This window comes from Ovis aries, chromosome 3 (assembly GCF_016772045.2).
Source record: "Ovis aries strain OAR_USU_Benz2616 breed Rambouillet chromosome 3, ARS-UI_Ramb_v3.0, whole genome shotgun sequence".
In the NCBI taxonomy this organism is placed as follows: domain Eukaryota; kingdom Metazoa; phylum Chordata; class Mammalia; order Artiodactyla; family Bovidae; genus Ovis; species Ovis aries.
The window spans coordinates 188,330,308-188,356,230 of NC_056056.1; the positions used below are offsets into that span (position 1 = coordinate 188,330,308).

The window sequence follows — 25,923 nt, forward strand, 5'->3', positions numbered from 1 at the left end:
AGAAAACAGACATTCTTGTATATTGCCAGTAGGCATAGCAATTGAAATTTTTCATAGACAGCAATTTGGAAATAACTATTGAAGTTAAAAATGCATTTACAGATGATTCATAGGTAATTCACTGTAGCTTTGTTTGTAGCAGCAAGAGACTACAGCCTAACTATCCATCAATAAGGTATATACAGTGCAAACCTAAAAAGACTGAGGCAGCTCTGTTGGTGATAAGGAATGAGAGCTAAATTACACATGTGTGTGTGTGTGTACCATTGGTGTGCTGGCTAATGTTCAATTACCCACCTCCCCAAGGGTAGATCCACGGATGTTGGTTGACAAGTAAGATGAAAGTGAACCAGTGAAGATGTATCTGAAGCTTCATTGGTTCCTCAATGATGCCAGTGACTTCTTTGCTGGAATGGATAATAATTTCAAATAATGGAAGAACATTTCCTCAATTTTTTGTTATATTCACAACGACAAACACTTAGGTTTAATTTGTATTCTTAACATATTTACCATCCCCAGACAATCAATCAAACAAAAAATTAAGCCCTGATTTTTATGATTTGCTGATTTCTGGTGGAAATACTCCCACATGGCCAATTTCGAGTTGCCAATGTGACATCACTGAATACAGAGTTGGAAAAAAGTACACATACCTACATGGAGGTCATTATATAGCGTTTACCCCTTTAAATACAGTAGATGCAAATAACTCACAACAAACATATAACAGTAAAATATAGTAGAATAATTAGGATGTCATGAATTTTTAGTATTTCTTATCTGTTATAACTTAATTGTAAGTTTATTTTGAAATAGTGGCTGTGTTCAATAACCAACACACAAAATTCCTGAACATTTAACAATCAGCTGTCATGAGCTGATATGAGCTGGCACCAACATACACAACATATACAATGAGATAGTGTCCCACCAGGAAACAGAAAGCACACTTAGAGGAAACTCTGAAGAGAATTTGTTGAAGGGTATGATCGAGGTTAAGGAAACACAGAGAGAGGCTGACTGGTGTGTGAATACACACACAAAAAGGAATTGTACACTTAAAGTGAGTGATGTGTATGGTATGTGCATTATACTTCAACAAAGCTGTTTTGAAAACATGAGAGAGCTGCTGGGGCCTCCGGGGACCAGCACTGTCAGGAAGTCATTAACATCCCTAAACCTTATGGGGCAAGAGGAGGGAACAGTGTTAACAGAGCCTGTGTGAGATAAAGACCACGAGGAGGGGCTCCCTGCAAGAGCTGCAGTTGTGGATGGATTCATCCGCTGCCCCAACAGCAGTTCTGAAGCGAACGATGTTGTGGAGGAGGATAGTGCAGCCTTTCTCTTCTCCTGCCCTTCAATCCACCATGCCTCATGTTGGCCAAACTCAGCTCCAAGTCAGAGGGCAAGGCAACCTCAGTGATGTTTGCATACAAGTCAACCCCTTAGACTCCTTGGAAGGAAAGCTATGACAAACCTAGACAATGTATTAAAAAGCAGAGACATCACTTTGCTGACAAAGGTCTGTACAGTCAAAGCTATAGTTTTTCCAGTAGTCATGTATGGATGTGAGAGTTGGACCATAAAGAAGGCTGAGCGCTGAAGAATTGATGCTTTGGAACTGTGGTGCTGGAAAAGACTCTTGAGAATCCCTTAGAGAGCAAGGAGATCCAACCAATCAATCCTAACAGAAATCAACCCTGATTATTCATTGGAAGGACTGATACTGAGGCTGAAGCTCCAATACTTTGGCCACCTGATGCAAAGAGCCAACTCATGGGAAAGACCCTGATGCTGGGAAAGATTGAAGGCAAAGATGGTTAGATCGTCTCATGGACTCAATGGACATGAATCTGAGCAAACTCCAGGAGATAGTGAAGGACAGGGAAGCCTAGCATGTTGCCGTCCATGGGGTTGCAGAGTCAGACATGACTTAACCGCTGAACAATAATAACTCCTTAGAGCACAGAGCAGATCCATAAAAGGTAGATAATGAATCTGAGGGCAAACAGAAAATGATCACACACACATACCACACACACACACAAGTATTCGCTAATAAAGTATTTGTATAGAATATTTCTGGAAGAAACACAATAAAATTGTTAGTACTAGTTAGCTCCAGGGAAGGAGAAAGATTGAAAGACATAGACTTTTTCAGTCTATAATATTTTGTAGCTTTTGCATTTTGAACCTTGTGAATATATTACCTATTTCAAAAAATTAGTAACATTAACATTTAAAAAATAACTATAGAAACAATGAAGTTTTTGGTTGTTAAGGCTGGTCATGAATAGCCTGCTACTTTTCCCCCGAGTGCAGAGTAGGACTGTAAGTTAGGTGTCACTACAGAGTACATCATGAAAATGCTGGGTTGAAAGAAACACAAGCTCAACCTTCAGAAAACGAAGATCATGGCATCTATCACTTCATGGGAAATAGATGAAACAGTAGATACAGTGTCAGACACTTACTAAGAAAAGTTATGACTAGATAGCATATTTACTGCCAGGTTAGTCAAGGCTATGGTTATGTATGGATGTGAGCCTGAGTGCTAACTGCCTTTTGAGAGTCCCTGCAAGGAGATGTCCATTCTGAGTAGCATTTCTTTGTGAAGCTGAAACTCAGTACTTCCAGTGCCTGTTGAAGTTAGGTGTCACTACATGTCTTATTTGAAGGATAAAATATGAGAACTAATGTGCATCACATCAGGCAGAAGCTTTAAGAGCCAGTGCAGGTATTGCCATTTCCTTTTTTTGCCACCTCATGAGTCATGGAAGCATTGCAGAACCTCTGTCAGCCAGAGTCCAAGATATACAAGGAATAGACACTCTCCCTCCTACCCCACCACACTAACATTAGACTTTGAGTACGAGTGAGAAATAACCTGTGTTGTTTGAAATTATTGAAATTATAGGATTGTTTGCTACTAGAGCGTAAAATGGTCATAAATTTACATTTATTTTTGGCTGCGCTAAGTCTTCGTTGCTGCACATGGGCTTTCTCTAGCTGTGGTGAGGGGACTATTCACTACGGTGCTCGGGTTTCTCACTGCAGTGGCTTCTCTCATTGCAGAGCTCAGGTTCTAGGCACACGGGCTTCAGTAGTTGCAGCACGTGGGCTCAGTGGGTGTGGCACACGGGCTTAGTTGCTCTGCAGCATGTGGAATCTTCCCAGACCAGGGATTGAACCCATGTCCCCTACATTGGCAGGTGTACTCTTATCCACTGCACCATCAGGCAAGTCCTAAACTGGCCTACTTTTGTTGATAAAAAATGGAGCCAAATGACTCCTGGCATTATTTTCAAATAAAAAATATTTTATTTGAATGTACATAAAGAATATGTACATTTAGCCTCTTGTCTTACAACAATACATATATTTGGACCCATGGAAATATCATGGATTTTGACAATATGAATTTTATGAATGTCAATGCTAACTTTACATTCAGCAATTTATATCAACTGCCTCAAAAAAATGCATTTTGACCAAATAATTCTGTGCTAAGTCACTTCAGTCATGTGTGACTCTGAGTGGCCCGCCAGGCTCCTCTGTCCATGGGATTCTCCAGGCAAGGATGCTGGAGCGGGTTGCATTTCCTCCTCCAGGGAATCTTTCCAACCCAAGGATCGAACCAGCATCTCTCACGTCTCCTGCATTGGCAGGCAGGTTCTTTACCACTAGCACCATCTGGGAAGCCCTGAACAATTCTACTCTTAGGAATTAATCCTAATGAAACAACCGTAATAACAGCTAAATTTTATTGAACAGTTATTATGCAACAGACACTCTTCTAAGAGCTTCGCACAAATTAATTTAGTATGCTTATAGCAATCCTATGATGTATGACATTATTACCTATCACTGTTACACTTTTATACAAAGAGACTGAAGCTTAGAAAAGTTGAGCAACTTGTCAAAAATTATACAACTAATAGGCAGAGTAGCCAGGATTTAAATCAATTAGCTCAATTCCTGAGCTTATGTGAAATTTCAGCCACTGTGATATATTGCTACTTTTTTCCCTATCTATTCCTTCTTTGACCTACAGACTTCTTAATTTTCAAAGGTATGGTCTTTTCCTAGTGATCTTGTTCTTCTTGAGTTTACTGAGGAATATCTGATAGATGTAGTCATATATATTTAAAGTGCATGACATGATGATTGTATATATTATTAATGAAATGAAACAATTGCCAAGATCAAGATAATTAATACGTCCATCACTTAGTGATGAGGATGCTTAAGATCTATTCTCAGCAGCTTTCAAGTGTACAGTAACTTATCATCATCTGTAGTCATCATGCTGTACAGCAGACATTCAGAACTTGTTCTTCTGTAATTGAAAGTTTGTGCCCTTTGACCTACATCTCTCCATTTCCCCCTCCCAGCCACCCCTGGTAATCACCATTCTATTTTCTGTTTCTATTAAATTGGCTTTTTTTTGGTTTAAGATTCCACATGTAAGTGGTACCATACCTACTGCTACTTCTTAAATAGCTTTAAGGATATAAATCACAGGACTGCTTTAGAACCTTGAAGCTGGGAAGCAAATCAAGTGTCCAAACGTGAGACAATGTTGAATCAATTGCAGTCACACTGAGTGCTAGAATACATACTATGGAGAGGCAGTTGCTTCCTACAGATCACAAAGAGGCAAAGGAAAAATGATTGCAATATATAGAATAAGAATAAATTTTTACACTCTTATCCTAATTGTCAAAAAGTATGTGCATACACATATACTTTGCTGGTTTCGAGCTCTGGAGTGGAGCCCAGAGCAAGACAAGGATCTGAGCAAGTCCAGTTTTCAGTCTGGAAAGCTTATTCTTGGATAGTGGATCTTGCATGAGTTTTTCTTCTTAGTATCTCCATGCATTTTTAAATTTTCTGTAATACCACATACAAATTCTGTATTTAATGGTGCCACACTGAGCTCACATAGAAGATCCTGAAACAAGAACTTGCCCACAGTGACTGGTTTGGTCAGTGATACCAGGGAACAGGAGTAAGAATGTGAAAGTGAAACTATTGCTGGTAAATTTAAGGTTCTTTCTTCATGTTGAAAGAACACAGAGATGAAATAACAGGTAAGAAGTGGATTTATTTAGAGAGAAGCACATTCCACAGACAGAGTGTGGGCCATTACAGAAGGTGAGAGAGCTTTGAAATATGACATGGTTAGCTTTTATGGGCTGGGTAATTTCATAGTTAATTAGTGGCAGAATTACTCCAATTATTTGGGGGGAGGGGGGGCAATTTCCAGGGACTGGGTTGCCAACCACTTTTTAGCCTTTTATGGTCAGCCTCAGAACTGTCATGGCACTGGTGGGTGTGTCATTTAGCATATCCTGATGGTGTGATCACTCACCTAGAGCCAGACATCCTGGAATGTGAAGTCAAGTGGGCCTTAGGAAGCATCACTATGAACAAAGCTAGTGGAGGTGATGGAATTCCAGTTGAGCTATTTCAAATCCTGGAAGATGATGCTGTGAAAGTGCTGCACTCAATATGCCAGCAAATTTGGAAAACTCAGCAGTGGCCACAGGACTGGAAAAGGTCAGTTTTCATTCCAATCCCCAAAACAGGCAATGCCAAAGAATGCTCAAACTACCACACAATTGCACTCATCCCACAGCTAGTAAAGTAATGCTCAAAATTCTCCAAGCCAGGCTTCAGCAATACATGAACCATGAACTTCCTGACGTTCAAGCTGGTTTTAGAAAAGGCAGAGGAACCAGAGATCAAATTGTCAACATCCACTTGATCATGGAAAAAGCAAGAGAGTTCCAGAAAAACATCTATTTCTGCTTTATTGACTACACCAAAGCCTTTGACTGTGTGGATCACAATAAACTGGAAAATTCTGAAAGAGATGGGGATACCAGACCACCTGACCTGCCTCTTTATATGCAGGTCAGGAAGCAACAGTTAGAACTGGACATGGAACAACAGACTGGTTCCAAATGGGAAAAGGAGTACGTCAAGGCTGTATATTGTCACCCTGCTTATTTAACTTCTATGCAGAGTACATCATGAGAAATGCTGGGCTGGAAGAAGCACAAGCTGGAATTAAGATTGCCAGGAGAAATATCAACAACCTCAGATATGCAGATGACACCACCCTTATGGCAGAAAGTGAAGAGGAACTAAAAAGCCTCCTGATGAAAGTGAAAGAGGAGAGTGAAAAAGTTGGCGTAAAGCTCAACATTCAGAAAACTAAGATCATGGCATCCAGTCCCATCACTTCATGGGAAATAGATGGGGAAACAGTGTCCGACTTTATTTTTTGGGGCTCCAAAATCACTGCAGATGGTGATTGCAGCCATGAAATTAAAAGACGCTTACTCCTGGGAAAGAAAGTTAAGACTGACCTAGATAGCATATTCAAAAGCAGAGACATTACTTTCCCAACAAAGATCTGTCTAGTCAAGGCTATTGTTTTTCCTGTGGTCAAGTATGGTTGTGAGAGTTGGACTGGGAAGAAGGCTGAGCGCCAAAGAATTGATGCTTTTGAACTGTAGTGTTGGAGAAGACTCTTGAGAGTCCCTTGGATTGCATCCAACCAGTCCATTCTAAAGGAGATCAGTCCTGGGTGTTCTTTGGAAGGAATGATGCTAAAGCTGAAACTCCAGTACTTTGGCCACCTCATGCGAAGAGTTGACTCATTGGAAAAGACTCTGATGCTGGGAGGGATTGAGGGCAGGAGGAGAAGGGGACGACAGAGGATGAGATGGCTGGATGGCATCACCGACTCAATGGACATGAGTTTGAGTGAACTCCGGGTGATGGTGATAGACAGGGAGGCCTGGTGTGCTGCCATTCATGGGGTCGCAGAGAGTCGGACACGACTGAGTGACTGAAATGAACTGAACTGAACTGAACTGAATGTATTACAATGAGCATACAATGAGGCTCACGGTTTATTGGAAGATGAATCTTCTCCATCTTGAACCTAGTTATTTCTAACTAGTTTTTGTCATGGCCTATAAGCCATGTTTTTCTTTAAAGGTTGTGCCCTGCCCCCTTCCCTCTTGTTTCAAAATCAAGGGTGTGATGTGTTATAAAGCTGCTCACCACTATGGGAAACTGAGGTATTCTTTCTAGAACGCTCTCTAATGAGCCAAGTAGAATGGACTGCCCCACCATCTGTCTGAGGGACATAAGACAGGTCCTCAGCGCCTTCTCCATATGTCAAGGGTTTTAAGTCCTTCCTATTTCCAAGTTTGCACGTTTGTCAGAAAAGCTAAGAATTTGCTGAAGATGACCCTCTGCAGAGCAGAGAAGCCTCTAAGCAGCAGACTAGAGCTATGAAGGGCAGCTGACATGAGGTGTTGGAATGGAACTGAGGTGAACAAGGTGAAATGAGAGGTGAGCCTTGAGACACAAGAGGTGCACCATATATAGCTTTATGAAGTTTCAGGATGGAAATTGCTGACTCTTCCAGTCATGACTCTTCTTATCTTGTTTTTCTTTTACAGTAGAGCTTCACTGTAGAAGAAAATGTCAAGTGGGATTCCCTAAAACTATCAACTTCTGCATCCAGCCAAGATGGTAAATAAGAAACTGAGTTACATCTCAGAGGAGCGTGGCAGAGATCAGAGCCATCCTCAAAGATTGAAAGGCTACCCTGCTGGCTCAGTGGTAAAGAATGCATCTACCAATGCAGGAGACACAGATTCAAACCTTGGGTCAGGAAGATCGCCTGGAGGAGGGCATGGCAACCCATTCCAGTATTCTCGCTTGGAGAATCCCATCGACAGAGGAACCTGGTGAGCTACAGTCCATAGGGTCGCAGAGTCCGACACAACTGAGCAAATAAACAACAACAAAGATTTAAATGCTGCAAAGGTGGTGGTGCCCATTTAATTGTTCTGGAATGTATGAAAACCAGATGGTGGATGATCATGCATTATGTAAATATAACAAAGGAGTAGCCCAGTTGCAGCTGCTGGGCTGGATATGGGACCTCTACTGAAGCACGTTAATAGAGCCTCAAGTATGTAGTGTGTGGTTGATCTGGTGAGCATATTATTTTTCATATCAATCAAAAGAGGAACCTAAAGCAGTTTTCAACTGGCACAAAATGACAATAATATATATTCACATACTGTTCATGGGGTTCTCAAGGCAAGAATGCTGATGTGGTTTGTCTAGTCAAAGCTATGGTTTTTCTAGCAGTCATATATGGATGTGAGAGTTGGACCATAAAGAAGGCTGAGCACCGAAGAACTGATGCTTTTGAACTGTGGTGTTGGAGAAGACTCTTGAGTGTTCATTGGACAGCAAGGAGATCAAACCAGTCAACCTTAAAGGAAATCGATTCTGAATGTTCATTGGAAAGATTGATGCTGAAGCTGAAGCTCCAGTACTTTAGCCACCTGATGCAAAGAGCCTACTCATTGGAAAAGACACTGACTCTGGGAAAAACTGAGGCCAGGAGGAGAAGCAGGCAACAGAGGGTGAGATGGTTGGATAGCATCATTGGCTCAATGAATGTAAGTTTGAGCAAACTCTGGGAGATAGAGAAGGACAGGGAAGCCTGGTATGCTGCAGTCCAAAGAGTCAGATATGACTGAGCAACTGAACAACAATATATTCTCAGGATTTCCCCAGGACCATGTTGATTCTCCCAATTTCTCTCACAGGGATCCTTGCTATTTGGATGTTTCACAATTACCATTTTGAGGAAATGTTAACGAACAAGATGTGCCATGTACCCTAGAGGCCTTGATGAGACATATCGAATCCAGAGGGCGAAAAGTTAGCCCTAGAAAGATCCAGAGGCCTGCCAGATTAGCAGACTATTTGTTTGCAGACTATTCCATACTGAAGTACACTCCTTCAGTCCATTTACAGGGTGACTTGGAAGGCTGCCAGCTTTGGAGTGGAGCCCAGAGCAAGAGAGGGGTTTGTAGCATGTCCAGTTTTCAGTAAAGGCAGCCTTGCAGCTTGGGATCCCATGCCTCAGCAGATCCCAAAAGATGTCATATGAGCTCTTGGGCAAGTCTCAGTAGGAAGAGCACAATGCAGACCTCCAGGGTTCTCAAAGAGATGCTATGCCACTTGCTGCAGAGACTAGGAAGAGAAAAACAAATACCATATATTCATGCCTATATGTGAGATCTAGAAAAGTGGTACAGATGAACTTATTTGCAGGGCAGAAATAGAAATCCAAGCATAGGCAATGCACGTGTGGACACGTGAGGAGGACGGGTGGGGGGATGAATTGGGAAATTAGGACTGACTTTGTGCACTGTACATTGTGATGTATAAAAGAGATAGCTAATGGGAAGAAGCACGAGGAGCTCAGTCGGTGCTCTGTGATGACCTAGAGGGGTGCGATGGGGGCGAGGGGAGATGAGGAGGAGCTCCAAGAGGAAGGAGATACATGTAAACATATAGCTGATTCATGTTTTTGTAGAGCAGAAACTAACACAGCATTGTAAAGGAACTATGCCTAAAATTTTTTAGAAATGCAGCTCCTGGCAGGCTCCTGGGCCCTGATGTAGTCTAGCCTCTACCATGGGACATCAAGGGACTCTGTGTCCAGAATTGCTCATCGTGAGCTGGATGCTCTCGGATCCCCAGGTCACATGTTAGGCTGGCCTAGCAGCAATGCTTTATTGTAAGTGAGAAGCTGTACCCTGGAGACTGTGCTTGAGCAAGTGCAGAAGCCAAAGAAACTTTGTGAAAGATGACCCCAGCCCCTAGAAAAGCTATTTAATCTCTCCTGACCTTAGTGTCCTTTTTGAAACAAGGTGGATGATACTTTAACTAGGCTCTTGAGAGGCCTGTCAAGTACCATTGTGCAGCCAGCCTGTGAACTGTACAAATGTACTGAGTAGAGGAGGTGAGAAGAGGCTGACATTCCAGTTGGCCTCAAATCCCTGGGCAGCATCTACCAAGCAGAGGTACCCATTTCTAATTTGCAGAGGTACCCATTTCTAATTTGCACAAGGCCCCCTGTGGGCTACTTCAGGCCTGTCTATTGTCAGGATTTAAGTGAGATCACAGATGTAAGGCACCTATTAATAGTAAGTGGTCATAAATGGTAGTTGCTGCTGTATTCTGCTGTCTCCAAGTCCATCAGTTACTGAAAGCCTAAGTTAAAAGGGTGACGCTAGTGGTAAAGAATCTGCCTGCCGAAGCAGGAGACTCAGGAGATGCAGGTTTGATCCTTGGGTTGGGAAGACCCGCTGGAGGAGGAAATGGCAACGTACTCCGGTATTCTTGCCTGGAGAATCCCACGGACAGAAGAGCCTGGGGGGCTATAGTCCACGGGGTCACAAAGAGTCAGACATGACTGAAGCAACTTAGCATGCATGCATGCATGCTAGTTAAAAGTAGAAGTCAGCACTGAAGCCCTACATGACAAAAATGGTCACAGGGGAATGGCATGTCTCTGACAGAATCAGCTTCCCCCAGTGGACTCCAAGGACCATGAGGTGGGGATCTGCCTCACTTACTCCTGGATGCTCCTGGGACTTAGTAATACAATAAATACTAACTGAATGATTGGGTAATTGAGGGAAAGGATAATTTTACTTTTTGAAAAAAATAAAGTAACAGCATCTTTGAAAATATTTGCTTGGAGGTCTTCTTGAATATCTTTCCATATCTTGATTTCAGCTTGCCAGTTCTCAGAATTTTCTGTAGTTTTGAGGCCACTTCTAGAATAAATCTAGGTCAATGTTCAGAATAACTTGCTTTAACTCTCTAGAAGTTAGAGAGAGAATCCTCAATAAGGCAACCAAGCAACAACAGTCCCACAGAATCTCCAAGTTCAGCTCTTTGTCTTGGTTACTATGTAATCAGACTATATCTCTTGGCCCATTTATGTTACACTAATCAAGTTTAAAAAGACACCATGAAATTAAAAGATGCTTGCTCCTTGGAAGAAAAGCAATGACAAACCTAGACAGCATATTAAAAGGCAGAGACATTACTTTACTGACAAAGATCCATCTAGTCAAAGCCATGGTTTTTCCAATAGTCATGTATGGATGTGAGAGTTGAACCATAAGGAAAGCTGAGCACCAAAGAATTGATGCTTTTGAACTGTGGTGTTGGAGAAGACTGAAGAACTGACTCATTGGAAAAGACCCTAATGCTGGGAAAGATTGAAGGCAGGAGGAGAAGGGGATGACAGAGGATGAGATGGTCGGATGGTAATACTGACTTGACGGACATGAGTTTGAGCAAGCTCCTGGAGTTGGTGATGGACAGAGAAGCCTGGCATGCAGAAGTCCATGGGGTCACAAAGAATCAGACACGACTGAGCGAATGAACTGAACTGAACTGATCAAGTTTAAGTCTGATTCATTTAAAGTTACCCAGCTGACCTTTGTTGTCACTTTTAGACTATGTAGAAAGAGTCTGATTACTTACATTAAGCTTTAATTACTGAACTGTGTGATTGGTTGATAAGATGAGAAATAAGTTTCTGATAGAACCTTCTCTGGTCCTATCTAGACTCTTCTCCTTTGCTATTGTGCAGTAGAGAATCAAACCTCCTTGGTGGCTTAGATGGTAAAGAATTTGCCTTCAGTGCAGGAGACCCAGGTTCAAAGCCTGGGTCAGGAAGATCCCCTGGAGAAGGGAATAGCTACCCATTCCAGTATTCTTGCCTGGAGAATTCCATGGGCAGAGGAGTCCAGTGGGCTGTAGTCCACGGAGCTGCAAACAGGCAGACATGACTGAGCAACTAACACACTTCGGCGTCCAGCAAAAGACTGTTTTCAGTTCAGCAAATTTAATTTTCCTCTAGTTACCTCTGATTCAGTGTAAGTGGTCTGAACTAGCTCTAAAATATGATATGGTGTGATGAGGTGCAATGTGATAAATTGTGATAAGCCTTACTCTTATTAGTCATTTATTCTGTGTGTGCTCCCTCTCTTTTGTTCCATTGCCTGGTTGAATTCCTCTGTTCCTCCTACCTCACCACTGACTGGGCTGATTCACTTGTCAGAACTGAATTTTACATGTTGCAGCACCACTTTTAAACATCTCTGAGGACTCCAGGCTCTGTGACAGTAAAAGCAAGAAGGAGCTTCACAAACTTCCCCATAGAAGGGCAACCTCATTGAGGATCAGAAGGGCCTTTGTTCTTCCTCAGAACACTTAATCTCTCTTGCTAAATTTGCCTTCTACACTGTCCCAGAGACTTCTGAAGAGTTCTGTTCTTGGAGCATTTCTCTAGTCGCTCCCAAGATGCTTTACTGTCCCAGTAAGCCATGTCTTTTGCTTGTTTTAGTTGCCTGTTTAAAGGCTGCTTTTAAAATAGTCTTCTTTCAAATTAATCTTTATATTCACTAACTTGGATGGTAAACAAGCAGTATTATGCTGTCATTTCTCTATGAGAACAGAATTTCCTAGAATTAATTATATTAAACACAAGATAGCAACATATTGGGGCATTTTGAGAACCCATATCTGTAAATGCAATTTTAAAATCTTTTCTGTATAAGTACATTTTATTAATGCTACTTACTTCACAGAAAAATGGTAAGAGGAAGGAGGAGAAAATTACATTCTGCATAATAATTGTGTTTTGGAAAGCCACATTTTAAAAATCACAAAAATTTGAAGAGAAGACGATACAGATTTCTTTAGGTAAGGTTTGCCATTTTCGGTCTTAGTAGAATAATTGATGCCTGGCATTCTATTCCTGATCTAAGAAGTTCTAGATTCCTTTCTTTTCAAAAATATTGGCTAAGACTCACTCCATTCCCAGAATCTTCTCAGTTCAGTTCAGTTCATTTCAGTCGCTCAGTTGTGTCCGACCAAATTGTCTTTCTCAGATACCCCTATACTGCTCAATTAACACCTCAAATCCCATTTCTCAGATAACCTAGGAAAACAACAGCAGCGCTAATCCTTGTAAGGGAATGGCTAAGAGCATGCATCCTAATGCTAGACTAGCTCTACCACTTACTACCTGTGTAACATTGGGCAAGTTGACTAAGTTCTCTGTGCCTCTTTTTTCCATTTACAAAATGAGGATAGCTATATTATGTACCTCAAAGCATTATTAGGAGGAGTCAATGATTTTCTCTACTTAAAGTATTCAGAATAGTAGGGAGTAAGAACTATATGAATGTTGTTAAATAGACGTTTATAAAACAATGTCTAATCCTGACTTTTTCTCTCTAAAATCTTTTGATTATACAAGATAGACCAACACTAAACATTAATTATCCACAACATAAAAAAGTATTTTTATTCCATAAATCCACTGGAAGAAATTGTTAGTAATTTTTAATGTCTATTATATTATAAACATATCTAATACGTATCTTTATCACTGGTTATAAACAAACTAGATGTTTAACAATACATGAAGATATCAAGATAATATATAATTTGTATATATATAATATATAATTTGTAAAATGAAGTACCAATTTATTTTCAATATGTTTAAGTGAAAAAAAGCAGGTTCCATGAGAACAGTATGTATATGATTCTATTTTTTCATTATTTATTTATTATCTTTTTACTTTCGGTTGCACTGGGTCTTCGTTGCTTTGAGCAGGGTCTACTCTTCACTGCGGCGTGTGGGTTTCTACTCTCAGTGGCTTCTCTTATTGCAGAGCACAGCTCTAGGGTGAGTGGGCTCCAGTAGTTGCGGCACACAGGCTTAATTGCCCTACGGCACTTGGAATTTTCCCAGACCGGAGACTGAACTTCTGTCCCCTGCATTGGCAGGCTGATTCTTATTCACTGTACCACCAGGAAAGTCCTGATTCTATTTTTTTATTGAAACAATATGTACCAAATAACAGGTTAAAAAAAGCCTGAACAGATAGACACCAAAATGTTCATAGTGGTTATTTTTAGGTGATGAAATGATGAATGGCTTCTATTTTCTTTTTTTTTTCAAAGTCTGGATCTTCTAAACTATCTTCAAGGCTATTAATTACTTTTGAATAAAAGGTGTGTGTGTGAGTCGCTCAGTCATGTCTGACTCTTTGCGACCCCATAGATTGTAGCCCGCCAGCTCCTCTGCCCATGGAATTCTCCAGGCAAGAATACTGCAGTGGGTTGCCATTCCCTTCTCAAAAAAAACTAAAAATTAATCATAAGAATATAGCTTAATTGTGGAAATTTATTTTCTCTCCATGGGAATCTCTAAAGAAAATGGCAAAATGCATTGAATTCCTCTAATTAGATACAATCACAACTTCCATAAACCTCAAGTTTAGTAAGATTTCTTAAATCCCATTGCCTTTAAATAACTTAAGACACTAAAAGGTATTTTAAACAATCTTGCACTTATTACCTTGGATATTTTAGTCATTTGTTCTCACTTTCTTCTTACATTGTACATGTGCTTAGTCACTCAGTCATGTCTGATTCTTTGCCACCCCATGGACTGTAGCTCACCAGGCTCCTCTGTCCATGGGGATTCTCCAGGCAAGAATACTGGAGTGGGTTGCCATGCCCTCTTCTAGGGGATCTTCCCAACCCATGGATCGAACCCAGGTTTCCCACATTGCAGGCAATTCTCCACCATCTGAACCACCAAGCAAGCCCATGAATACCTATATTAGCTGTGGATAATTAATTTTTAATGTTGGCTTATTTTGTATAATCAAACTTCTAAAACAATTTATTACACTAAATTAGAGAACTGAAACATTTTCTGTGAATAAAATAATTTTAATTACTTCAATTTATAAAATAGCAGAAATAAAAAGTTTTAAGGTACTTATTATGAGACAAGATAGATGACTACTTAATTGAATACATTTTCCAAAAATCAGAGAGAAAAATTAAATATAGCATCTTATGGAACAGAACAGAGAGCCCAGAAATAAGCCCGTACACCTACAGCCAATTAATCCTTGACAAAGGAGGCAAGAATACACAATGGAGAAAAGACAGTCTCCTCAGCAAGTGGTTTTTGGAAAGTTGGACAGCAGCATGTAAATCAATGAAGTTAGAACACACCCTTACACCATACACAAAAATTAAACTGGCTTAAAGACCTAAACAGAATACATGACATCATAAAACTCCTGGAAGAAATCATAGGCAAAACATTCTCTGATATAAATTGTACTAGTGTATTCTTAGGTCAGTCTCCCAAGGCAATAGATATAAAACAATAATAAACAAATGAGATATAATCAAACTTACAAGTTTTTGCACCACAAAGGAAACTATAAACAAAACAAAAAGATTACCTACAGAATGGGAGAAAATATTTGCAAGTTATACAAACAACAAGGGCTTAATTTCCAGAATTTACAAACAGCTCATGCAACTCAAAAACAACAACAAAAAAACCAATCAGAAAGTGAGCTGCTGCTGCTGCTGCTAAGTCGCTTCAGTTGTGTCCGACTCTGTGCGACCCCATAGACGGCAGCCCACAAGGCTCCCCTGTCCCTGGGATTCTCCAGGCAAGAACACTGGAGCCGGTTGCCATTTCCTTCTCCAATGCACAAAAGTGAAAGTGAAGTCGCTCAGTCATGTCTGACTCTTAACGACCTCATGGACTGCAGCCTACCAGGCTCCTCCGTCCATGGGATTTTCCAGGCAAGAGTACTGGAGTGGGGTGCCATTGCCTTCTCCAGAAAGTGAGCAGAAGGCCTAAATAGACATTTCTCCAAAGAAGAAATACAGATGGCCAATAGACACATGAAAAGTTGCTTAACATTGCTAATTATTAGAGAAATGCATATCAAAACTACAGTGAGGTATCACCTCACACTGGTCAGAATGGCCATGATTAAAAAGTCTACAAATAACAAATGCTGGAGAGGGTGTGGAAAAAGGGAAACTTCCTACCCTATTGGTAGGAATATAAGTTGGTTCAGCCACAATGGAAAATAGTATGGAGGTACTTCAGAAAACTGAAAATAAAATTACCATATGATCCAGCAATCTCACTCCTGGGCATATAGCCAGACAAAACTATCACTCAAATCAATACACACACCCCTATGTTTATAGTAGCACCATTCACAATAGCCAAGATACAGAAACAAGCTAAATGTCTGTCAACAGATGAATGGATAAAGATGTAGCACATATATACAATGGAACACTGCATGCGTGTGTGCTAGGTCACTTCAGTCGTGTCCAGCTCTGTGCGACTCTGTGGACTGCAGCCTTCCAGGCTCCTCTGTCCATGGCATTCTTTAGGCAAGAATACTGGAGTGGGTTGCTGTGCCCTCCTTCAGGACATCTTCCTGATCCAGGGATTGAACCTGTGGCTATTAGGTCTACGTACATTGGCAAGTGGGTTCTTTACCACTAGTGCCACCTGGGAAGCCCCATAGTGGAATACAACTCAGCCGTAAAAAAAATAGTGAAATAATGCAACTCGAGAGTATCATACTAAGTGAAGTCAGAAAGAGACAGCCAAGTACAGTGTGATATCATGTATATGTGGAATCTAAAATATGACACAAATGAGCCTCTCTAAGAAACAGAATCACGGACATAAAGAACAGACTGGTGATGGCCAAGGGGGAGGGGTTTAGGGGAGGAATGGAGTGGGAGGTTGAGATTAACAAATGTAAGCTATTATTAATATATAGCGGATGGATAAACAAGGTCCTACTGTATAACACAGGGAATTACCTTCAACATCCTGTAATAAACCATAATGGAAAAGAATATTCGAAAAAAAAGAATGTGCACATATATATGTATAATTGAATCACTTTGTTGTAAAAAAACAAAAAAATCAAAAAGTAACACAGCATTGTAAATCAGCTGTATATGTGTGTGTGCATGCATCCATGAACAGTCATGTCTGACCCTCTGCGGCCCCGTGGACTGTAGCCCGCAAGGTTCCTATGTCCGTGGGATTTCTTGGGCAAGAATACTGGAGTGGGTTGCCATTTCCTCCTGCAGGGAATCTTCTGACCCAGGGATCTAACTCTCATCTTCTGCATCTTTGGCAGTGGCAGGCAGTTTCTTTACCACTGAGTGACCAAGGAAGCCCGAATCAACTCTGTTCAATTTTTAAAATGTGTAAAGGTGCCATCTTAGCATTTAGGCGATTACATGGGTCACTTCTGGTTTTGCCTTTCTTCAGGTGTGACTTTGTTTCTCCTCAGGCTCAGCTGTAATATTTTTTCAGGCTCATCTGTGACCCCTGTGGTTCTTCCTTTAATCACCCTTTAAAGCGTTCCACAGATTAAGAAAAATCCTTGCAAAACTACCAACTGCTCTTTTTCCTTTTTTTTCTTTTTAAATTACACTGGCGATTATCTTTCTATCTCATACTAAAAACCATAAAGCTAAGAGCCACAATGAATCAATACATTGGGGAACTAATAAATCAATACAGTTAAATATGACGGAAGTCAGCTGATTTTTGTTCTCCTACAAAACTGAGAAACCAATTTCTGTCACTTATTTAATCAAAAATTAACCCACTAATTTACATAATTTTCCCCCGAAATATTTATTTCAACCTTGCTAACTCCATGCCTGGAAAATCCCATGGACGGAGGAGCCTGGTAGGCTGCAGTCCATGAGGTCGCTAAGAGTCAGACACGACTGAGCGACTTCACTTTCACTTTCGTGCATTGGAGAAGGAAATGGCAACCCGCTCCAGTGTTCTTGCCTGGAGAATCCCAGGGATGGGGGAGCTTGGTGGGCTGCCGTCTATGGGGTCACACAGAGTCGGACATGACTGAAGCGACTTAGCAGCAGCAGCAGCAGCAACTCCATACAACCCTCCTCTCTAGCTAGTTTACTCATTTTTGTCTCTAAGGGGAATCCCCCACTGGATTGTTGAAAACCTGCTACCTTTGTTTCCCTTGAATTTGTTCTCTGACTTTTCTCTGAAAGAAAAAGTTCTGGAAAGAAGATGACCCAGTTTTTCAGAGTGAATAAAAAGTTTCTTCACCCACAGTAGAAATCTTATAGTAGTTTTTTCCCCAGGGCTATAAGACAGTGGTGAAGGAATATTTTTTCTTATTTACAAGTACTGAATAAAAAGTTTTAAAAAGCTTAAAAGATTTTCTTACTTAGAAAATCTACTAACCAAGAATCAGTAGAAAACACCCAGAAAACTACAAAGAGGTTTTAAAAAAAATTAAGTCAAAGACTCTTCTCTTATAATCTAATTTCTCTAACTACTGAAAGGTTCGATGAGTATTTCTATTCCAGATCTTATAGTATAAAGAAAGACATGGGTTCTTATTTGCAAAACTATTCCACAGATATTGCTTTTATATATTCAAAATATACTCCCTTTTGCTCCATTTGGAAATCTGTAACTCTAGATAAAATTACTCTTAGGTTTTATTGAACGGAGCCACATTAGATAACTTTTATTTCCAGCTGTTGCTTTATTATTTATTTTGAATCATTGTAAAGAAAACATCCCTGGGACTTCCCTGACTGTTCAGTGGTTAAAACCCCAAGCTTACACTCCGTGGGTCACAGGTTCGATCTCTGATGAGGGAACTAAGATCCTGCATGCCGCATGGCCACAGGGGGAAAAAAATTTTCTTCTATCAGAATTTTCCTAAAACTCCAAACATACTTGGTCACTTGTCATTGGGCTGTTCTTATCTGCTTTTTAAAAGTTTATTCTTATTTAAAATAAATACATGTATATATAATAAGGAAAATATTACTATTTTAGTAGTAAAATAAAATGAAAATTTACAAGCCCTGAGTCAGAGATAATCACAATTAATATTTTGTTGTATGCTACTGCTGCTAAGTCGCTTCAGTCGTGTCTGACTGTGCGACCCCATAGACGGCAGCCCACCAGGCTCCCACGTCCCTGGGATTCTCCAGGCAAGAACACTGGAGTGGGTTGCCATTTCCTTCTCCAATGCATGAAAGTGAAAAGTGAAAGTGAAGTTGCTCAGTCGTGTCTGACTCTAGCTACCCCATGCACTGCAGCCCACCACATACATATAATTCATTATATCTCTTCAGAATTTTCATAAGGTAATTAAGTAAGAAACAAACAAAGAAATGTTTCCCCTCAGCTATAATCAATGATCCATTCCCATGATCTTCTGTTAAATAGTAAATTATATAAACATTTATTGAGTCACTGCTGTCTGCTTCTCACAAAAATGGCACGATTCCTTTATGTTTCCACATAAGCAACATTGCCACCAGGTTCCGTTATTTTACTTTACTTATCTCTTAGCCTTATTTTAAATTCTAGTGGATTTTTCCTTTATCTCATAGATTGTGTCTGTCTGCTATCAACTCAGCATTTCCTTCTATAGAAATCACTAGGAATCCTGATTTTATAATCTGTCATTTGAGCTGAACCTCCTACTTTTGTGTCCTCAACATACTTGAAAATAATTTCTTCTAAGCGTTCATTTAAATTGTTCGTTAAAAATGTCAAACCATTTGTAGAATAAGATTAAGCTGGCTAAAACAAACAAACAAAAACACACAAGGATTCCCTGGCAATCCAATGGTTAAGAAGACTCCATACTTCTAAAGCAAGGGGTGCAGGTTCAGCCCCTGACTGGAGAACTAAGATCCCACATGCCACACAGCGCATAAATTTAAAAAGACAGACATAGAGAGAGAGGACAAGAACAAAGTAGCTCACGACACAGTTCCAGTGTAAAGACAACTGGAGAACAATAAGGAAGTGCACCGTGGATGCATAGCCGGAAGTCCAGTTTAAAAGAAGGGGAGGAACTGAATCTACACTGTGTTCCAGAAACAGTACCCACCCTGAGAAAAAGTGTTAGAATGAGGAACTGAATTCAAACAAATCTGCACAAATCTTTTGATATTACATGAGGGAGGGTTATATACCTGTATGATTGCAAAAACTTGCATGCTTATGCCATGTAAGTTTGCCTGGAATGTTACAATAAAAATATATGCTTTTCATAACCAATTAGAGGATGGAAGGAAGATTTGATTGCTGGGGTTTCAGTCAGCAGCGTGTGGACTAGTCTACATGGCACCTGTGTGCAAATTAGAAAAAAAGGACTCTTCCTCAGGCTGCCAGAGCTCCGCACAAGGGCTTGGCAAGAACAGCAGAGGTTGGACTTTCGCCCTCACTGGCCCCCTTGACAGGAGTCCGCGTGCATGGACACAGAGGAGTTTGCTGCAACTCTACAAACCACATCTCTGCTTTGGCAGCAGCTCCTTGTTAGGCTCTGACAATACGGGGTGCTAGAGAAGGCAATGGCACCCCACTCCAGTACTTTTGCCTGGAAAATCCTATGGATGGAGGAGCCTGGCAGGCTGCAGTCCATGGGGTCCCTAAGAGTCGGATACGACTGAGCAACTTCACTTTCACTTTTTACTTTCATGCATTGGAAAAGGAAATGGCAACCCACTCCAGTGTTCTTGCCTGGAGAATCCCAGGGACAGGGGAGCCTGGTGGGCTGCCGTCTATGGGGTCGCACAGAGTCGGACACGACTGAAATGACTTAGCAGCAGCAGCAGCAGAGGGAGCAGGAAGGGCTGGAGGAGGAAGCAGGGCCTTGTTCCTGCCCGTGGCCTTCCAGCTGGCTATGGTTATTGCCAGCAGCACCCCATTAACTCTTATTCCCTGCAGCAGCACGTAGATCCAGTATGCAGTTTTCTCAACTTGCAGGACAAGTTGCCTTGCGTCCCCTCAAGGACACTAGGCAGCGGACTCTTCCTCAGAGTTGGGTCCCAGCTCAGGGGGGCTCCTCCTCCGACCCAGAGACGCCAGTGCAGCCTGAGAAGCACCCTCTTCCTCAGATGGCTGAATTTCAGCTCCTCAGGGCCCCTTCTCTAAGTTTCTCCGTTTTATTAATCATTCCAATCTCTTGCCAACCATTTCCTCGATCCTGAAGGTAATTAACAGTTTCCTGTAGTTGCTACGTGGGCAGTATGTTCAATTTTTCTTTATGCCTTTATGGTTACCAACTTGACGATCTTATACCTAATTGACAGTTCATTATATTAAATTCTTTTTGTCAAATAACTGTGCAGTTCCTGTCTCTTGACTAGACTCTGGTGCAAAGAGGAAGACGCAGTGGAACAATAAAGGGTACAATCTGCATATGTGGTCTTTTTCAGACATTACTTGAACTGCCCTAACAGCCAGGTTACTCAAAAAGGGGAAACTTTCCATCAGCCCCTTGAGCTGAGGATTATTGCCAGAATCAAAAAACTAGCTGGCTTAGCTGACAAACTCTCCTTAGAGAATCCTGGTTGAGGAGTGATAAACCCAGCTTACATCTTTCCAAAGAGGTTGTATTAATCGCAAACAAGTTATGCTACAATAACAAACAACTCTCCAATTAGCAATGGCTTAGAATAGCAGTCCCCAACCTTTTTGGCACCAAGAACAGTTTCGTGGAAGATAATTTTCCACCAACCTGGGAGAAGATCGGGGAGGGATGGTTTCCAGATGATTCAAGTGTATTACATTTATTGTGCACTTTATTTCTGTTATTAGTACATCAGCTCCACTTCAGATCATCAGGCATTAGATTCCAGTCATTGGGGACCCCTGGCTTAGAACATTTACCTATCTTGATGGTTTCCTGGTAGCCAAGGATCTGCTGCAGCTCTGCCCCATGGTTCTGCTCCAACTATCTCCTTCATTTCAGGGCTTGGGCCAAAGATGATGCCCCTCCTTTTCTCTTCGCAGAGAGAAGAGCGTAGGAATGGAACCAGGCAATGGCTGCTATGTCTATTAACAGTCAAAGTTAATAAGGTAGTCAAAGCCATTATCAATAGGGCAGGTTGGATAAATAATTAACAGAATCTTCCCTTGCTGTTTAAGAATTCGACCTTCAGTTAATGCGCTAACTCTGTTCCCCTGGACCCAGAGGAGAGTAATGTGTTAACAGTGTTCTTCAACGACAATGCTCATAGTAAATATGATCTCAGATTGGAAACTGCATTTGTCCTGAGAGGAACTGGACTTCCACGGGGGCTCAGTTGGTAAAGAATCCTCCTGCAATGCAAAAGATCCAAGTTCAATCCCTGGGTCAGAAAGATCCCCTGGAGAAGGAAGTGGCAACCCACTCCAGTATGCTTACCTGGGAAATTCCATGGATGCCAGTCCATGGAGTTGCAAGAGTCAGACATGACTTAGAGACCAAACCAACCAAGCAACAACTGGGAGGAACTATAAATGCACAATAGATCCCTGATGGAGGCTGTGTAGATGTAGGTCCTCTGAGTGTGGTGACAGTTTTCACTGAGCATGTCCTTGTGGGGCTGCTAGAAGCTATGCTTCTGAAGTTTTAAAGGAGATATTGGCTCCTGTGGGGCGTGAGTGGATTCTGCACCAGTCCCAGCTATGTCACGTCTTGCACTTGAGCTGTCCCCAGGAAGCTGTGTGATTTGATGGCCCATAGAAGAGGAACACTCGATGCTTCACTGCTGGCAAATTGTGGTTCCTGTCCTATGTGCTTCTGCTGAATCTGATGCCAAAGTAATCGATGGTAGTTTTGTGCATCTGAATATTGAGTTGAATCTAAGAATACGCCATGGTGGAAATGTAGGTGGAAAATGTATCAATATAGTCTCCAATGGGGAAGCACTACAAGGCTGTAGGCTCTTCTTATAGGGAAAGGAGCAAATAATTAGGTGTGGTAATAAATTCTCCTGGTGGCTCAGACGGTAAAGAATCTGCCTGCAATAAGTCGGACATGACTGAACGACTAAATACACACAATAAACTCTCCAAGGGAGATTCTCCTACAGGACCCTGGTACCTTTCAGCAAACAATAGATTGAGAACCACTGATCAATAGAGGCAAAATGGAAAAAGTAATGGGTTTGTGATCTCGAAGATCTCCGAAGCCTGCCTCTCCTGCTTACTGCTTATAACTTGAGTGATTGAGCATCAGAATCCTCACCTATGACTATATTATCATTCTGGCCTTGTTACTAAAGAGAAAAAAGTTGAAACGAGCAAAAAAAAAAAAAAAAGTGGAATTATTTGTCCATGTGATTGGAAGGGGCTGAGATGCAGTCAGAATCTAATGAACTTGAGTTTCTAGGACTCAACTTTGTCCCCATCTCTAATTTTTTCTCTCTTCATGCTAACCTACTTCAGGGAGGATTTTTTTTTTCACATGACAGAGCTATTGGCAGTTCTTGATCACAGTCTTACAATGAGCATATAGAAGTCTTTTTAAATTTATGATTTCATTTTACTATGTGGCTGGGTTCTCTCATTACCACACCGGTCTTAACTAGACTGTCTATATTTAGGCAGATTGTTCTGCTGTTTGTAAACTGAAGGCAATCCTTCCTGCTAGAGAGCCTGGAGCAAACGTAGAAAATGAGTAAGCTGATTATCATGAAGTACTACGAATGGTCAGGACCATGGAGATCATCTAGTCCATGCGCTCTGTGTTCATTTAACCTTTGTCTAACCTGTCTTCATGTAACTTTGATCTAACTTTCCCTGGTGGCTCAGATGGAAAAGAATCTGCCTGTAATGCAGGAGATCCAGGTTCGGGCCCTGGGTCTGAAAGATCCCCTGGAGAAGGGAATGGCCATCCACTCCAGTATTCCTGCCTGGAAAATCCCATGGACAGAGGAGCCTGGAGGTCTACAGTCCATGGGATAGCAAAGAGTTGGACACAACTGAGCGACTAACGTTAACTGTCTAACATCCTCTCCAAGATGCTGGCTTACCTGTCTCTTGTTCTTGTTCAGATAATGCCTTAAAAATCTTTCCATTTTTATTAAGAATTTTCACAAACGTACTCTTATTCTGGACTTTAATCTTTGCAGCCATCCTACTGTCTTCTTATGTTTCTCCTACTTTTTTTCCTTTGGAATTTTTACATTTATGCAATGAGATAATGTTTTAGAATGTTCTCCTTTTTTCCCTATTACATATGGTATTTCCTTGAATTTTTGCAAATCCGCTTTGCTAAACATATCCATTCCATTGGAATGTAATTGTTGTTTAGTCACTAAGTCATGTCTGACTCTTTTTCAACCCCATGGACTATAGCCCGCCAGGCTCCTCTGTCCATGGGATTTCCCAGGCAACCATCCATTTCCTTCTTCAGGGGATCTTCCTGATCCAAGGATCAAACCTGCAACTCCTGCATTGGGAGGCAGATTTTTACTGCTTAGTAATTTCCCTAATATAATCAATCTTTTCTTTCTTATTGGTAGGAAAAAAATTAGAATGTTGAGTTTCCTTTTGATTTTCTCTACTTTCTAAGAATGTTTCAGTTAGAGTTCTTGCAAACAAAGAAAATAAATGTAATTTGCCCAAGGAGAAAAATAATTTTGGGAGGGTTTGAAAGTTACACAATAGGCAAGAAGACCAAATAAACAGACTCAGGCAGAAACATACATGGACAAAGTGCAGCTAAGACCCAGCCAATAGAGCCGTCTGTGAAGGGTGCCCTATTGGCACTGGCCCTGCTGGAGAGACACAGCTGTGCTGCTGGCATCTGCTCCCTCTGGACACTTAGGCTAGTGCCTCTGAACTCACTGTGTCTCTGTAGATACAGTAAAACTTGTTCAGTCATGTCCGACTATTTACAACCCCATGGACTGTAGCCCACCAGGCTTCTCTGTCCTGAATTATCACAATTAGCTGTTAACTTGGACAGCCAGGAGACCAGTCAATTCTAAACGAAATCAGTCCTGAATATTCACGGAAAGAATTGATGCTGAAGTTGAAGCTCCAATACTTTGGCCACCTGGTGCAAAGAGCCAACTCGCTGGAAAAAACCCTGATTCTGGGAACCATTGAGGGCAGGAGGAGAACGGGCCCATAGAGGATGCGATGGTTGGATGGGATCATTGACACAATGGGCATGACTCTGAGCAAACTCCAGGAGATAGTGAAGGACAGGCAAGCCTGGTGTGCTGCAGTCCATGGGTTTGCAAAGAGTCAGACACGACTGAGCAACTTCAACAACTATTAACTAACCAGAAAGACTGTCCTTCCCTCCAGTTTCCATATCAATCAGAGCTCTTCATTTTTTATTTCTCCCCTTATGATTCTCTCAAAGAAGACGTTCATGTATTGGGCTACCAAAACAATAAGAGATCATTACAAAAATATCCAAGAAATGCAAGGATTTGTCAGTGTCATTCCTTTAACATAATTAGTTTTCAGGGTGTTGGTATATTTGAATTCCTACATTACCACTCTAATCTGTCCTCTGTAGTTTTCATAATTCATGAGGAAAACATCTTTTGTATAATTTATTATCCTATGGCCTCATTATAATCTAAAGAAAATAGCATTTTTGTTTGGCTCTGTTTTTATCCTAGTCTGAGGTCTTATGAAATGTTAAAACTGTATTTGGTGGGGAGAAAATTACCAAATAAAATTGAGAAGCGCTACAAACTCAAAGTGTAGAAGCACTACAAACTCCCTTTTGAAAAATTTCAAACACAATAGCATATTAAAGGTTTGGAGAAATCATGAAGCAAAAAAAAAATTTTAAGGTTAATTAAAATTAATGGATTTTAATTTAAAATTAATTAAAATTAAATGAATTTAATTTTAAGTCAATTTTTATTATTCTTACTAGAGTATTGTTCTAGTTACTTGACTGTTGGCCTTCAACTTCATACTATTCTTCCTGCCTCTCAGGGGCTAGAAGCCTGAAAACCACATCTCCAGACTCTCCCATCTGCTGGGTCTGATTAGGTTCTGGCACAGAAAGTCCTGGCAAGAGGTTAGAAAGCAGGAGGAGCCAAGGAGCCCTGATTTTCCTCCTTCTGCTCTGGCTGCAGCAGCTGGCCAGCTGGCCATGGCAGGTCATCACAGGCCACACAGGTTGCTATAATGGTGGTATGGTCATAGCAAAAGTGCCAGAGGACAAGTAGCAGCTTCAGCAGCAGCAGCAAGTCTATCAGCAAAAGCCAGAAAGCTGGTTTCCAGAATCCTGAACCATCACTTGGACTGCTGGCTTCACGTGAAATAGCAGCTCTGGTGGTTCCAGCAGCAGAGCTCTCAAAGCCTCAATAGCACAGCAC

General features: G+C 41.1%; 1 protein-coding gene across 1 annotated transcript in view; it reads right to left on the reverse strand.

Annotated features, from left to right (window-relative positions):
* The window catches only part of MED21 (mediator complex subunit 21), a 55,883-nt gene that overhangs the window by 4,786 nt on the left and 25,174 nt on the right, over positions 1-25,923 (reverse strand). The window contains exon 5 of the mRNA XM_004006766.6: positions 298-407. The gene's annotated coding sequence lies outside the window, so the exon portion shown is untranslated. The remainder of the gene's footprint in view (positions 1-297; positions 408-25,923) is intronic.